The following is a 15,929-nucleotide window of genomic DNA, read 5'->3' on the forward strand; positions in this document are numbered from 1 at the left end:
TTCAAGACAGAACTTTAACTGGACAAAGCCAGTTATTTTGTCCAAAGAAGATGTCAAATAGCTAAAATCTCAAAGTGCTGCATTAAAAAACAACAACAAACAAACAAACAACAAACAAACAAACTTTTTAAGGCCTTAGGTGCAGTTTAGTTGCACACAGTACCTGAGCCTGTTCTTCTGTAACAAGAATGAATCCGTTGTTGTCAATGAGATAGCAGTTGATGTCCTGCCAGAGAGATGGATATAAAGATCATAGTCATATTTCTTATAATAGCTCTCAGTACAACTCAATCAGAATAAAAGCTTTTCTTACCTCGTTATCACAGCTAATGCTGCATTTTCCATCCAGGGCTGTACACGAGCATACAGAAAAGACGTTTTGGTTTCATACATGTTCATTTTATTGTGAAAGCCTGTCAGGGCAGTTGATGTGTGGTTACCTGTCTGCAGGCAGTCCAGAACTTCCTCTGAAAAAACTCAAGTTTCATTTGGATTCCCACAGCTGAGAGCAGACCAAACAATGAGCTTGAGCATATATTAAGTGCAGCTAGAGACTGTATTGATATAACAGAACATTAGAGGTTATTACCAGCAACATTGGAGATTTCCTGTCATCAAGGAGCTGAATTGCTGTGCTGGCCAAAACCACACTCTTATTTTCTAAAGCTGGAGAGAGAAAGAGAAATAATGTTCAAGTTATAGTTCTCTGCTCACTAGATGGCGCCCTATACCCAGCAACCTCAAAAGAACCAGGTAATGGAGTTCAGCCAGGGTTTTTTTGCAGCCAGATGACTAATATTTCCGAAATGGGTTCTGTGACAGAACATTCAGGTTATGATGGTAAGCCTGGTGGATGCAGTCATTATTAACAGAGGAAAGGGGGCAAATGTCCTGGAGAGAGAAGCTGAGATCTCCATCCTCCAGATAGTAGACAGCACATGAGCCACATTACGGCAGGGAAGCTGTGAGGGAGATGAGCATCCCACCAGTAAAACCCACAGTCCATAACAGAAAGAGGGACATAGAAAAAGACATTAACGCCTACAGCAACCAACTGAATTTGCAAAATGTACAGGGTGTAATGCTGCATTGAGATGAACTTGTATATTAGAAGATACAGAAAATTTAGCAACAATAGGCAGATAAACTCATGTTTTGTACATTTTTGTACAGGCTCAGAGAGCTGATATATTACACATCATAATGCACAAACTTAAATGCTGCAATCACAGGTTTTATTCTGTATACCTGTGCTGAAGGGGATAGAGTAGACAAATGTGCCGGGAACCTGCTCTGCTGCTCTCTTGTACCACAGAGGGAAGTGATCAGCATTAAACACACCCTCCTTGTCCTCTGCTGTCAGGAAATCTCTGCGGAAGCACACAGAGTGAAACTGAGGTGAGGAGCAAAGGATTAACTTCATCAAGCACAATCATAGCTTCACCTCACACTGTAAGGGATGAGTAGAGAAATGTTGAGCAGTGGCACTCACCTATTGGAGATCTGATCAGCGGGCACAAACAGGTTGGTTCTCGAAAGACCCGTACGTGTTCCCAGAAAAGCAATCTCCACTCCTTTGTCCGAATTCCTGTTGACGGAATTCAGAGCATTGAGTGCGCGCCACAAAAACACACCTGTGCTTTGATTTTAACACTTTCCCTGAGTGTTTGTAACTGGTACAATGCTACGTGAATTCTAGATTCCTCTTTCAATACACTGTATGATATATTGAGTATTTTCCCATGAATGTTCAAAAATACATATAATTATCAACTGCAAAGATGCATGCACATCACACATTATAACAGGATCCAAAGTGTTACAGGATATCTTGTAACTGTGAGAATAATGGCTGACTGTCCTTCAGTCTTAAAAGGGAAACCTTATTGAGATATATATATTATTTGAACAAAATATACAGTAGTTAGAAATTCAATTATTTAATGCTTTACAGATTTGTAACAATAATAATGAATAATAATTCATAATAATTAATTTCAGTTTGGTCAAATGCCTTTAAAACATTAAAGTATTGAAATCTCAGCTATTTGAAGCAGCATTGTGCATATGGTACTAACATAAGCACTTCTGCCTTGACTGGTAAAAGATGACGATGGATAATTGTTTGTTGATAATTGGAAAGTTTTGCAATTCATCTTACAGCATAGTAAATTAAACTTAATTTAGCATCATGTACATATGCCGCCAGATGGCTTTTAACTCCCCAAGGCAACCACACATTTTCTTAAATGCACAGTAATATATGCCCCTGTGACTGATTAACACTAAATTACATAAAATCACATTATTTTATAATTAAAGTACGAACGCATGTTGGTTGTGTGATTCCATGTAGATGGGATTTTGAGTTTTTCAGGAGGTTTTATGTCTATATTTTAATGTTTTTTTTACCTCTGCCAAGGAGGTTATGTTTCCGGTAGTGTTTGTGTTTCTGTCTGTAAACACAATAGCTCGAAAAGTTTTGAATGAATTCTGATAGAGTGAGGTCATTTTAACAATCCATTAGATTTTGGCTTACATGCACCAAGGACTTCAGGGTCAACTTAATGATTTATTGGTTAAAAAAAAAATAAAAGCCTTATAACTTTGAAGCTATGATTCTTAAATGTGGTGTGTAGAGATTTAAATCTACTGTATGTTTCTTATTGCCATTGTTTGTACCTGACAACAAACAGTATAGGCATACAGGGAATGATATATGGTTCTAATATCCATTACTTATAAAATCAAATCAATAAAATGTCTTTATCTTTAAAACTGTGCTTAAAAATTCATAGTCTTGTTTGTAGTGGCAACCTTAGGAAATATCACATGATAGGTTTACATCCAAACATCACATCAACATTTGACCTCTGACCTCATTTTTACATTCACATCTGCCTTTCTTTCAAGTTGACCCCAAAATGTGTTACAGCTTTAAAGAAAGTATTGACAAGAGAAAGAAAATGAATCCACATGAGTAGAAAATAATTATACTCTAAATTAGGGGCAAACAACAAAAGCCTGCACTTTATATTGTTTTTTACTGCACTACAAACTTCTAAAGTATGGTTAAAATAAACAACCTACAAAGAGAGTGAGCTGGCCGTGAGGGAGGTTGTGCTCACGGAGTGTTTCGTGTTTAATATGTTGTTTTGGTTAAATGTGTGTTTTGAGAATAATGTTTGTGTCTTCAAATGTATTAATTTGTGTGACTGTAGTGTTTTTTATGTATGTTTTTAAATGACCCCAAACCCAGAAGACCCCAGAAAGAAAAGCTGTGCCTTCCTAATAAGCAAAACAAAATATATCAGTGTTCACCTCGGCAGACCTGCTCAGCTTCGTAGGAGCCCTTCATTAATGATAAGTGACATTTAAGAGTGCAGATGAATTGCAGCATTCTTCTGATAGCTCACTATATATTGATAAGTATTTTATTATGTTTTATTCACACTTCAGCACAGGAAGTGGCACCAAAATGTTCTTACTCTGACTTATTGAGAGCCAGTCCAGTCCAGTAGGCCTCAAGTGGAGCAGTGACCACAGCATCAATAACACCCTCCTGGATCAGCTCTCTGTCACCTGTAACACCAGAAGATAACATGGATCTCATTGACAACACTAACCATCCATCTCATATGTTTCACACTTGATAATAATAAAAAATTCAGTTATTCCTCACAGGAAATGCAGATTGCTTGTACTACGACTGGCTTAAGTCTTACTTATGTCTCTTACATTTGAAGTGAGGTCTTTGGCCCATCATGAAGTGTTTGATGGCTTGAATCTGGGTCAGGTGACGGGTGTTCGTGCTCTTCCTCTATGTTGCAGTAGGTCCTGTGTCCAAAAGAGCCACACTGTTAGACCACAGGCCTCAGATCCTGGTGAACACAGAGGGATAACCTACATACGCATGAATGCCCACTTCCATAACCCCTGCATTACCATTCGTCTGCCAGGGCGACATCTGGCTGTTCCAGATCACGGAGCCCTGAAAACACAAGTCAGTAACGCTTCAGCAATGCCAGTCTGCATTGGACTGAAACACAGAGTAAATTACATGTGCAAGTAGTTTGGTATGCAAGGAACTTAATTCTGTTTTGCTGATGTAAACATCTTGTCCTGCTGTGAGAAACCAGCACATGCTACACAGAGTTCTCCAGTAAAAATCCAATAGCACAGTTAACTGCTGGGTGTTGATCAAAAACCCATGTATACATGGATATAAAATAACCAGGTTTTACATATTCCCAGTAAACACCACATCCATCCTCAGTATTCAAACAGGGTTCTAGCTGAATGTAACTGTACACAGTAAGACCTCTCTTTTTCAGGACAGACTGTGATTTATTCAGAATTAAAAGTATAAATCAAGAGTGGAATACCTGCTTCAAGTGATACATTCCTCTGAAGAAGTACTTTCCATGACCTCTTGAGAGAGCTACTCCAACACTAGAGGCACGCACCGAGAAGAACATTAGCCTGAGTCAGTCAACGTTTGACTAGAACTGAGACCATAAACTGACAGAAAGACATTAGGATGGAATAAAACTTTTCTTCCACCTGAATGGAGTTCCTTTGATGTCAGTGTAGTAATAGTCATTGTGCATCTTTAGCACACGCCTCTAAAGAATAACAGATTCATTCCTTCAGTTCAGAGACAACAGAGAGCGTATTCTCATTTGTTAAGGAGACACTAAACATCTTTTTCTGCAGCCTCACCCCTCTATCCACAGTCTTCTTCACCTCCATGGAGAAGGTCCCTGTCCTCCTGTTCACCATAGCGTTGCGTAGCTAAAGATATAGCAGAGAGGGCAAGGCTGGGTCACTGATCACGCTACCAGCTGGTGCTGGATTTCACTGCAATTGCACTACGATACCGAAAACTGAGCAGTCATGCCATGGCAATCTGTATGCTAATTTGATCTAATAGAACCCTTTGCCATTACTGAACAAAGTAATAAATGTGTAATTACAGTAAGTAATGAAGTCACTGAAATCGCTTATGTTGCAGATCTAAGCACATTAGTGTTCATATTCTACGTAATATAAAGGCTTAAAAATGTTTTTTGGCCATACTATGCCGTCTTTGTCTTCCACTCCACCTCAGAGAGATCCACACTGCTGTAGTTGGGCTTCCTCCTCTTCTGACCTTCCTGATACTGCATAGAGGAACACAAGCGTGCACAACTTAGTAATCGCTTTAGTGCAACAATATTTTATTACCACTAATAGCTTAACCTATGTTCAAACATGTTGCTTATCTAGCATTATTCATCTGTTAAATCTACAATGTGGAACATCATTTTCAAATATACGAGCCAGATATTAAGGAAATAAATCAATTAAGAAATCATTATTTTTCACTGTAATCTGTCATTCGTGTTGCACTTTCAAATTAAGATCTACTCTTATTTATCAAATTCGGTTTATTGAGGTTTTGCTGAGTAATTATTTAACAAATCGACTGTGAAATTAACACTGTCAGGTAAATTAAAAATAATTAATATGATTGATAGAAAATCCACGCTCAAACCACTCTACATCACTGCATTAAACTTACACGTCAAACTTTGCTACTGAATGTAGTCCCAATCCACATGAAACACAACATGTCAATGACTACGACCACAGCACAGTTTTAGGCCACAAAGAGACACAAACAACCAACACAGACCAACACGCACACACACAGTTGCACAGAGAGGAATAGCACTAACACTGGCACACACAGATCCCTAGCACAGCCATAGCTCCTGAGGAACCAGCGGTGCCAGGGCGAGCGGCTGTGATCTCTGCCAGCGAGTGTTAAGTTACCTCTGGGAAATCTCAGGCCAGCCAGCCCTATGAATGGCCTTTATCCCTGCATGCATACATCAAAGGAAAGGTGGGGATTACAGACTATACGAGCCCATGTAGCCTCCTAACCAGATAACACATTGTCTCTGCGTGCCCTCGTGGGAGGTTCATATTTTTGGTCATGTATACAATAGCATGGACAAAAGAAAAAAGGAAAATAGGGTAAAGTGCAGGGAATGCTGTGAGAATGTTCTGGTGTAAACGTAATGTTAACAAACTGAGTTACCAAGGCCTGAGATCCGGGTGTATCAGGATGTAGCCATTGTTTGTGATGGCAAATGCATATCCATGGATCCCTAACTAGAGACAGAAAATAAGATACTTAAGGCAGAATGAAAATATGCATATGAATACATTAATCTAGTCCAAAACAGCTGATTGTACCATATGTTTGGGGATGAGCTTCATCAGCTCCTGCAGAGGGATGTCTGTTCCTACGACCCCCAACAGAATACCCTGGTTCTTCTGCATGAAAAGATTCAAAACACATACACAACTTTAGATAAAAACTGCATTTAATATTCAGCCACCCAGCATTGGCAGGGCATTATTTCTTTAATTAAAGTATGAATATATTTCAAATTAAAAGATACCCGTTTATAAGTCAAAATATCCATGTATTACAACCAAAAGGAGTTTAAAGTATGAGCAGTAAAATTAGTCTTTGCATAATTATACAATTAGATAGACTGGACAGTGACAGAGAAAGAGCGTTGACTGTTAGTTTGGTAATTTAGTCCAACAGCTGTACTTTTAAAGTATAGGCACAAGATAAAGTCACAGGGTAATTAATGGGAGAGATACAGAATACAAAATGTCTCTTTGTTGGAATTTTTACACCTGATTACACTGATTATTTTGTGTTAGGTGGCAAATTCACTGCATTCATATAATTTTAAATTAGACATATTGTGTTCATTTCCAGCTCTATATTTTATGCCTGGACTCCACTAGAGTAGCTTTTCATGATTTCCAAGTTAAAGATGATCCTTATTTATTTAATACTGGGCCTTTACACAGCCTCTAAGTTCATCCACTACCCTGAAACAAGTTGCTGAGCACCTTTCCTGCTCTTATTAAAATAACTTACTTCTGACTGGCTACTCCTTAAAAACAGGAGGTTTGAACTGCAGGAAGGAGGTTTTTTTTGTGCTCACAGCCAGAGAAATATGCCAGAGATGAACATATTGGATATATCTCCTCTCTGTAATATTGTACTGATCAAAAAGAGAAAAAATGTTTTACAGCAGGCTGAAGCCTGAGCATTGTTGGCTTACAGGGACTATTTGTACATATGTGAACTTATTATTTGAGATACATTTATACCTTCAAGACACACAACTCTATCTATCTCACTCACACACATGCACACAGGTATAATTTGCAATTTAATCATCATAAGACCCATAAACTCACTGTTTCATTCTTTGTGCTGAACACAGGCATGGCCACTGTAGTTGTCAAGGTTGGGCCTGATTTGTCATTCAACTGAAAAAACAAGCAAAAAAAAACAAAACAGGACTTTATCATTTTCATTGTGATTTGAAGTAAAAGAATCTTCCCTTGATAGGTTCTTAAAATCAGACATTATTACCGTAAAATAATTTTTCCTTTATTCATTAAGTCATTGCTTACTGTACCAGATGTAACTTAACAGTTACATCTGGTACAATTTGAACAATAACACATACAACATACACTGTATAAATTCATTATTGACGAATTTTGTTTATCAACCTACAGTACTTCAACTATTATATAATTATAGTATATTAATTACACAAATTTACATATAAATAAATCCAAATTTTTAGTGAATGTTTAAAAATGGATCTAGAAACACCAGACTGACGTGACAGAGAGACGCAGAATTTATTTCTTCCAAAAAATGTTTGAATGCAGCCTCTAAATAAGGTCCTGAAGAATTAGATGTGAAAATGAAGCTGAGGCTGGTTGAAACCTTCCTCTTGTCAAACCCGAACCATGTGAGGCTCGTGCGCTCACGAGGATGAAGGCTGACATAATTAAGCACATGAGTACCGTTAAAGTAGGCCTGCTATTCCCTCACCTTGTGACTCAGTACAGCTGAGCATGCCTGTGTGTTTGTGCATGAGCATGGTTGACGCTCATTTGTGGTGTGTGTGTGTGTGTGTGTGTGTGTGTGTGTGTGTGTGTGTGTGTGTGTGTGTGTGTGTGTGTGTGTGTGTGAGTGAGCGCGAGTGTGCATATGAAGCAAACGAGCTGTGAACTGCTGTGTGTACAAGCTGGCTTGACAAAATGAAGAATGGAGGCTCCTTAAATTCATCACAGCACACAATGGAAGAGAAAACTGGAATGCTTTAGTCTTCACAAACACATTTGCACTCAGACGCACGCACACATGCACACAGGTAAAGCTATGGACACCTCCATCGCTCTCGCTCTCTACCTTCTTTCCTTCTTTCCTTCTTTCTTAGTCTCTCCTCCAATGTCAGTTTTATTATGGGCTTTAGGAGATAAAGTGCAATGATCCACAGAATGATGAATGGTGTGTCTGAGGCTGAGATACAAGAGCACACTGCACACACAAGAGCACACCTCTGCAGAGGACAATCTCCCAACCCTTTGTGTGTGTGCCTATGTGCGTGTACGTGTATATAAGTGTATGGGTGTGTGTGTGTGTGTGTGTGAGAGAGAGAGAGAGAGAGAGAGAGAGAGAGTGGGTGTGTGCATGTTTATTGGCTCCATATTGGAAAGAAACACAATAAATGCACCTCTGCTGTTCATGTCCCTCAGAGCAAAAAATGCCCCCTCTCACTTTAGACCTCCTCAGAAATGTTGAAGCACGATGTTGAAAGGGAAGAATAGAAACTTTTTTTATGTCCTGCCCACGATGCCTTTTCTGCTCCTACTTCAGAATCAACTTCTTGACATAAGGCCATACAAGAAAACAAAAAAATTTGCTGACATACCTTATGTGCCAGGGAAAGCTGATGAGAAAGAAGAGAAACATAAAGATTGAATCATCTGTGAATTCAAATCTGCATATTCTGCATTGACTTTGTGGACACAGATGCACTGGGGGGGGGGGGGGGAGATCCATGCAGATTAATGAAGCTCATAATGAGGAATCATTCCAGCAGCATGAGGAGTAATGATGAGAGAGCAGGCCCGCACATGTGCATTCTCATTGTACAGTACAGGGATGGACAAGACAGCATGACAGCCTCATATTATCATGTAATGTAGGACAGCGACAAAATACAGTCTTTAAATGAATCTGAGAGACAAATCAACAGATCTGTTATTTTATTTCTGATGCTCAGGTGTTTGCAAGAACGCATTCACACCAGAAAACAAATATATATTTGCAATATGGACTAATAACAGCAATACAGCTTCAAACATTTAAAATATACTTACAGCACTGTCCACATAAGCTTCAGTCCACACTGTGTCATGCTCATGATCGATAACCTTTGGGCGACTCATGACATGAAGATATCTCATGACGTTCTCCTGAACGTCAGCTAAGGTTGAGATCTGACTAAAATATCCTGCAATAACACACACATTAACCCACAATCAAAAACACAGATTCCACTCACAGCATACACATCTTCTGCAAGAGGAAGGTTGCAATCCACAAACTTGTTAAGAACGGCCCAACATGTGGTTGGACCATCCATCAAAACACAAAACTGTTTGGAAAAAATGTTAATTTTTTTGAGTTGTTCTATAACAATAAAAAAAAAAAAAAAAAAAAACCTCACAGTCCAAGTTCCCCCAACACATCCATGGGCAGTCATTCATAAAATGGACCTATAGCAATTTACATCTTAAGAATGAAGCAGAAAATCAAAGCTTACTAAGCATAGCCTAGACTTGATGTTAGAGTTTCCTCATGGTTATGTAGGAGGGTTGAATTATTTGTGCGTCCAAGTCCAAGTTTTGTCCTTCAGCCCCACCTCATTCACTGCAGCAGCGACACACTCCCGAGCTGTGTGCCCGGCTTTGTTTGACAACCCTTCACAACTGGTGTGATTTCTAAAATTTTGCTTAACTATTTTGGGGTGTGGCTAACTCATCTAACTCGTGGCAGCAAAGGGAGACATCGATTTAATGAGTGTGAGATTACAGATCACTGGTGCGTAAGCTGCATTACTTAGAATCTGCTCAGACAAGGTTTTCTTTTTATGCTCATCATTTTTTTATAAATCAAAAGTAAAGACTCCACTGGGCACGGTCTTAAGACCAATTAATTAAAAAAAGCATTTTAATTATTAAACTTTTATATGAACTTTTAGAACTATTATATGTATTTTTCATGTTTTTATTCACACAGCAATGAAATTATACTTTATTTGTTAATGTTAGGGACTTCCTCACAAGTTACTTAACACCCCCAACATCCATCCATCAGTCCATCCATTTTCTTGACTACTTATACAGTTCAGGGTGGCGGGGTGGCTGAAGCCTATCGCATCTGTCACGTTTCAACATATCCAGAGAAATTGGCACAGCTGTGAACTCGCTGTCTTCAGTGGTGTCTACAGAAATGTCAGCAAAATAGAAGATAGCTCTGAAATGTGGTTATTGTGCAAACCAAACCAAACTAAAGTACCTCAGAACTGTGTTAAAGTACAGCAGTGTACTCCTGCTGATGTCCCTACTGGATTCCACAGAGCCAGATTCAGTTTAAACTCTGTGTCACCTCCTGCTGCTGCTGACAATGTTTTATATCAGACATGTTAGGTTAGAACACAGCGGTGGCCTGTATGGGGAAGGAGGTTTGGGGCTTGTCATTCCACAATCCCTCTGTGATCTGTTTTCCTAGCTGTGACTTTCCCTTCCAGAGGGCACTCATCTGGAGCGTTGACACGTGGGAACCATCAGCAGTGAGCAGCCAAGAGGAAGACACCGACAGGAAGAGGGATTAGAGCAGATTGACCTCTGACCCTCCCAAGTGCCACTTCATTGCCTCTTGGCAGAAAGATTCTGAGCGAGCACATGCATATGCATGCACACACAAAAACACACAAAAGCTGCGTATACATGGTCAAAACCGCACAGATCCCACACATCCATAATCTATCACATTATTACATACAAGCGCAGCATCAGACCCTGTTTGACACTCTGATATGAAGCTGTCTTGGAAAGTGTTTATCAAAAAGTCTCCAACCTTTGTTGGCACAAGCCATCCATTTAAGGTTATCAGCAAACGCAGACTCTCGTCCAATCAGGTAAGGGAATAACCGCACCTGTTTAAAGGACACACAGATGTCAAGAGTTTTTAAGATAGAAGGATAAAAAAAAAAAACATGCAAAGTGATTTATCTCCTTGGTGCTTCATCTTCCTGTCCTGATTCTATCTGGCTCTGGAGAAGGAGGCAGCTATATGTTTTTAAAACCTCATGAGGCAAGACTGCCTTTGCACCATTCTCTTTTTAGCCAAACCTTTTTAGTCTGTATTCTTGTCACTTGATTTTTTTTTGTTTTTCAATTTATGCAGTCAAATTCAATTATTTTTCTTTTGTTAGGGTTTGGGCATGAGGGCATGTACAACTGTCCTTCTAAAGAACGCTGCGTGACACTTTGCCGGGCCTATACGGCTCATTGGCTCCAGATGCTTTGCTAAGCAGAAAGCATATAGACAACACTGAAAGGCTGCCATATAGCAGCCCTGAGGGTGTATTTGAGGGGTGGATGGGTAGGATGACGGGGGGGGTGCCCTGCCAAAGACTGCCCGGTGCTTTGCCAAACGCTGCCCTACACATATGCTTCACAAGAATGAACAAAAGCCCCTGAGCTGTTGTTTTTATGGCTCTGTAAGCTGCACGGCAGTTCATTTAATTTCAACTGCATTTTGGTCTCATTGAAAAAGCCCAACAAAAGATTTTAAACCCACTATTGAGTCCACGAAGAAGTGTGTGTGTGTGTGTGTGTGGGGGGGGTGGGGGGGTGCAAGGGTCCTTGGAGACTGAGCTGCTTGTACATGCGCTGCCCTTGAAAACAATTAATTTCCCATTCTTTATTGCTTGTGGGGGAAATTTTGAGCTGTAATTCATCAACAGACTGAAAAACATCATATTGACAAGGATTTTACATGAGTGGTAATGAATTAAGAAACCAATTCCTCAAAACATCAGACAGGAGCTCCAGCTGGTATATAGTATTAAAAAGCTCATTTATCCCTGATGCAAGAAAACTGCAGCGTAAGCAAATCAGTCTGAGATTTACAGTTTAAAATTAGACAGAAAAAACAGCATGATAGAGATATACAGAGGGGGGGGGGGGGGGGGGGGGGGGGGGGGGGGGGGGGGGGGGGGGGGGGGGGGGGGGGGGACTCACTTTTCTTTCTGGCCAATTGTACTTTTCAAAAACGTCGTCATACATCTCAGTTGCCCCGTCAGTGACGAGCATTATAGCCTGACTGCACACACTGCCACGTCCAGTCTGATTGAACTATGGAAACAGGAAAAAAAAATACAAGAGAGTAATCTGGCATAAAGAAAACTCAGACGAAACATTTGGCATTATTTACACATTAAACAAATAGAACTAACATTATGTTGATGTAAATAACCCTGAAGAATGTGTCACACTTAATTCAGATGTGAAAAAGATGCAGTGCAGTAATTAAGTGGCTTATTGACCTGTAGCAATGTAAATGTGGAGAACCACAGGAGTGTGTGCGGGACAGAATCACAGGATAAATCCTGCTGAGCACACCTGTTCTTAATATATAATGTGCAACTTTTAATTTCTGCCTGATACACTGCTTTCTGAAGCAGCCTTCATCGTCATGCTGTAACACTAAAGGGCAACAAACAGGAAGTGTGCCTGCATGTGAGGAGCCAGCATGACTGTGTGTCAGGAAACAAAGGTGTAGGTATTAAAGATTAGCTAGAAACAGACAACATACATCAAGCTAACACGAGTGGGTAACTTTGGGTTTTGCTATTAGAAACTAGAAAGAATGAAAGCAGTGATGAATGTGATCATCCACCGCATCTGAATAAAAAAATGTTTTTAGATCATCAAATGTTTTTTACTGCCAGATCTTTCAACCTGTCAAAAGTAAAACACGAGAGTGCAACAGTGATAAAGGATAAATATTATCAGGAACAGCAATTTGTTACTTTGATTAGTTCGACCTGTGCCTTTTTATGAAAAATGTCTGCGGAGAGCTCAGTTGAGATGTGGTGTGATGTCCTTTCACCTGTGGAGATAAGTACTGTGGTATGCACTATATTACTGAATGTACTATATTTTGTCATTTGTTTAAGTCCTTTTAATTAATAAGAATTTGTCAATCCCAGTGTTAATTATAAACAATATAATCAATATTGGGGACTATTAGGAAATGGATGCTGATTAAATCTTATCAATTCCAAACCCTTGCTGTTAAAGACTTAAATCAATGTCCTTGTTTTCAGAGAATATAATATTAAATAGCACTGACAGAATGTTTTATTATGTTCTTACTTTTTTGCATCCCAGCTTTAGTCTCATCCATCTCACCGGGGCTCAGTATAAACGCTGCAGAGCTCGTCAAGTGAAAAGAGTTTCTCAGTGATTTGGTCTATGATAGGATGCATTCTGACTTAATTCACTGGGCAGCGGTAACAATGAGTTTCAGTGGTAAGCTACTAGCTACCTCATTACCATATTCATTGCAGAGCTTTAATTAATCTGACAAATGTAGAGGTAAAAGCTGTGCTCTCTCAGCTTCAGCAGCACAGCCAAAGCTTGCCTGAAAACAGGGAGATAAAAGCAGTGCAGCGTGGCTCCTGGCCTTATCTTCTTTGTGTTCCAATCACACGTTATTAATCATTGACATTAATTAGAGCCATTAATCACAGTTCAGAATAGATGTGTCTGTGTTTGGAGGGTGGAACGGGGATTGCAATGGAGCATTTCGACGGGCGACACACCTCCCAAATGCTCGAATACATTTGACTAGAGTGTGCTACTTTTTATGATTAGCTCGGTGTTGTACTTGGAGCACATTCTGTCAGTGAAAACAAATGTGGCTTGAAAAATGAAAGTTTTCCTTGTGTTCAGGTCAAATGGAGCACTTGAATTAAATGAGGATGTAAAGCATTTGTCATCTGTGGGCAAAAAATGAATTACTTTTATGTCAAATTAATCAATAAATAAACTGAACACTTTGTATAAAATTATGAATGTTAATAATCCAACATTAAAATGCAATCAGTAAACAGTAAAGGAAAAGCAGTTTGACCTGCTTTGTAATATGTTATTTCAGTTGAATATAGACTGAAAGGATTAATGTTTGAGGGATTTGTCATTAAACTGTCAGTCACAGTTTTAGTGCAGGAGCTTACATCGCTCAGGATCGTGAACGCCTCAGTCAGAGCTTCACCAAGCAGTCCGATCCCTTTGGCAAACAGCTTGTCCAGATGTTCCCGGAAATGCTGACAGATAATCACAAAAGTAGAGAAAGAAGTTTTTTAAACTTTAACTGCGTGAATTCAGCCAGCTGCAGTGCACATATTCATTAGTTTGAATGGGGACTCACATCTTTATTGGTTCTGTCGGCCCGGACCAGCGTACCATTCAAACAAGGCTCCACATAGTGAATCTCCTGATTATACTGTGGAAGTATAAAGACCATTTAAATAGAAGAGATTTCAATAAGCAATCTTTGTATTTCAGGGATGATTGCTCTCCAGTTATGTAGAATACCCGAACATTGTAGAAACATCTAAAAAAAAATTGTTCATCAACAGACAGGGGCCGACAGAGAAGTATGAGATTCGTTCATTTAAAGAAGTAAACAATTTGATTCGATTTAAACTTACTGCAATTATGTTGAAGAAGTCATCGTCTCCCAGTGTGTCCAATATGGAGGAAACAGTCTGTCTGGCGATGGTCAGCCTCAACCCCTTCATGCTTCCACTAACATCAACTAAGATCACAACATCCTTGGGAGATGTAGCAGCTTGGATGTACCTGTGAGACAGAGTTCACTTAAACCAGGGGTGTCAGACATTTTTAATTTATGAATCACGTCTAGTCCAATTTTGACCCCCTGTGGGGTCGACCAGTAAAACCCATCCGTAATAAATAAACTATTAAAAAAACTAAATTTTCCCCTTTCTTTCAGTGTAAATACAGTAAATGTACACTGTGGGAAAGTAAATTATGACCATGAGATGTCATGAAAAAAAAATTAGTGCACTATCAGTGGTTTGTCTCATTTCCCCACATCCAGTCAGCCTGCTGACATTAGATTACTTGTGCATTGGAAATAATAGATGACAGTTGAGCTACAAAAGCACAGAACCTTCACATTTATTTTTGAGCTTTTGGAACTTCTTTATTGTTCAAAGAAGGCATCGAGATCTGAAACAAACTGTTGAAACATTTTCACTCATGTTTAGTAATGTTGGCATCACCACACCAGGAATAGTAGGAATATTCATCCATCCATCAATATGTACGGGCTGCTTTGGGCACATGGGCTGACTTACACACTTATTTGGACCATTGTACTAATGACTTTTTGAATTTCCTGGCAAACTATATAATGTGCAAAACTGTTTTCTTAGGTGTGCCGAGGCTTACCACTTCCGATTTCTGCAGTCAAAGCCAATGACACCATGCTCATCCGGATGCCACTTAACTCCTGGGGATGATGATGAAGTAAATTTCAGAGAAAAAAAATAACACTGAATCACAGAGAGCAAACACAAGCAAACTGACAAGGTATATTTGATATGTATCAGTGATCAAAGTACTGTGTCTTTATTAATCAAGCCCTTTGGTAGCACACAGCTTCCTGTATTCTTCCATGTACACATGTTTCACAACTTAAATCATAAAGGGTCACAACATTTAGTGCATTATATTAAAAGCTACATATTGAGAGGTTCATTAAACACAGTCCACATTGTATGAATCTAAATAAAAGACTGATAATACACCATATTTTTTGAAACTGGCAAATTCATGAAAAATAACTTCTCCTGCTATCAAGTATAGCCTGTGGGTGAATTTGTCTGAGCCACTGAGCTCTGCTGTTGCCCAAAAACTATTAAAAAGACATTACGAGTTGCATT

General features: G+C 39.3%; 1 pseudogene; it reads right to left on the minus strand.

Moving 5' to 3' along the window:
• Window positions 1–127: 127 nt before the first annotated feature.
• Window positions 128–15,929, minus strand: part of LOC115779947 (voltage-dependent calcium channel subunit alpha-2/delta-3-like) — a 29,017-nt pseudogene continuing 13,215 nt past the window's right edge.

Source organism: Archocentrus centrarchus, chromosome 5, assembly GCF_007364275.1.
Source record: "Archocentrus centrarchus isolate MPI-CPG fArcCen1 chromosome 5, fArcCen1, whole genome shotgun sequence".
NCBI lineage: Eukaryota > Metazoa > Chordata > Actinopteri > Cichliformes > Cichlidae > Archocentrus > Archocentrus centrarchus.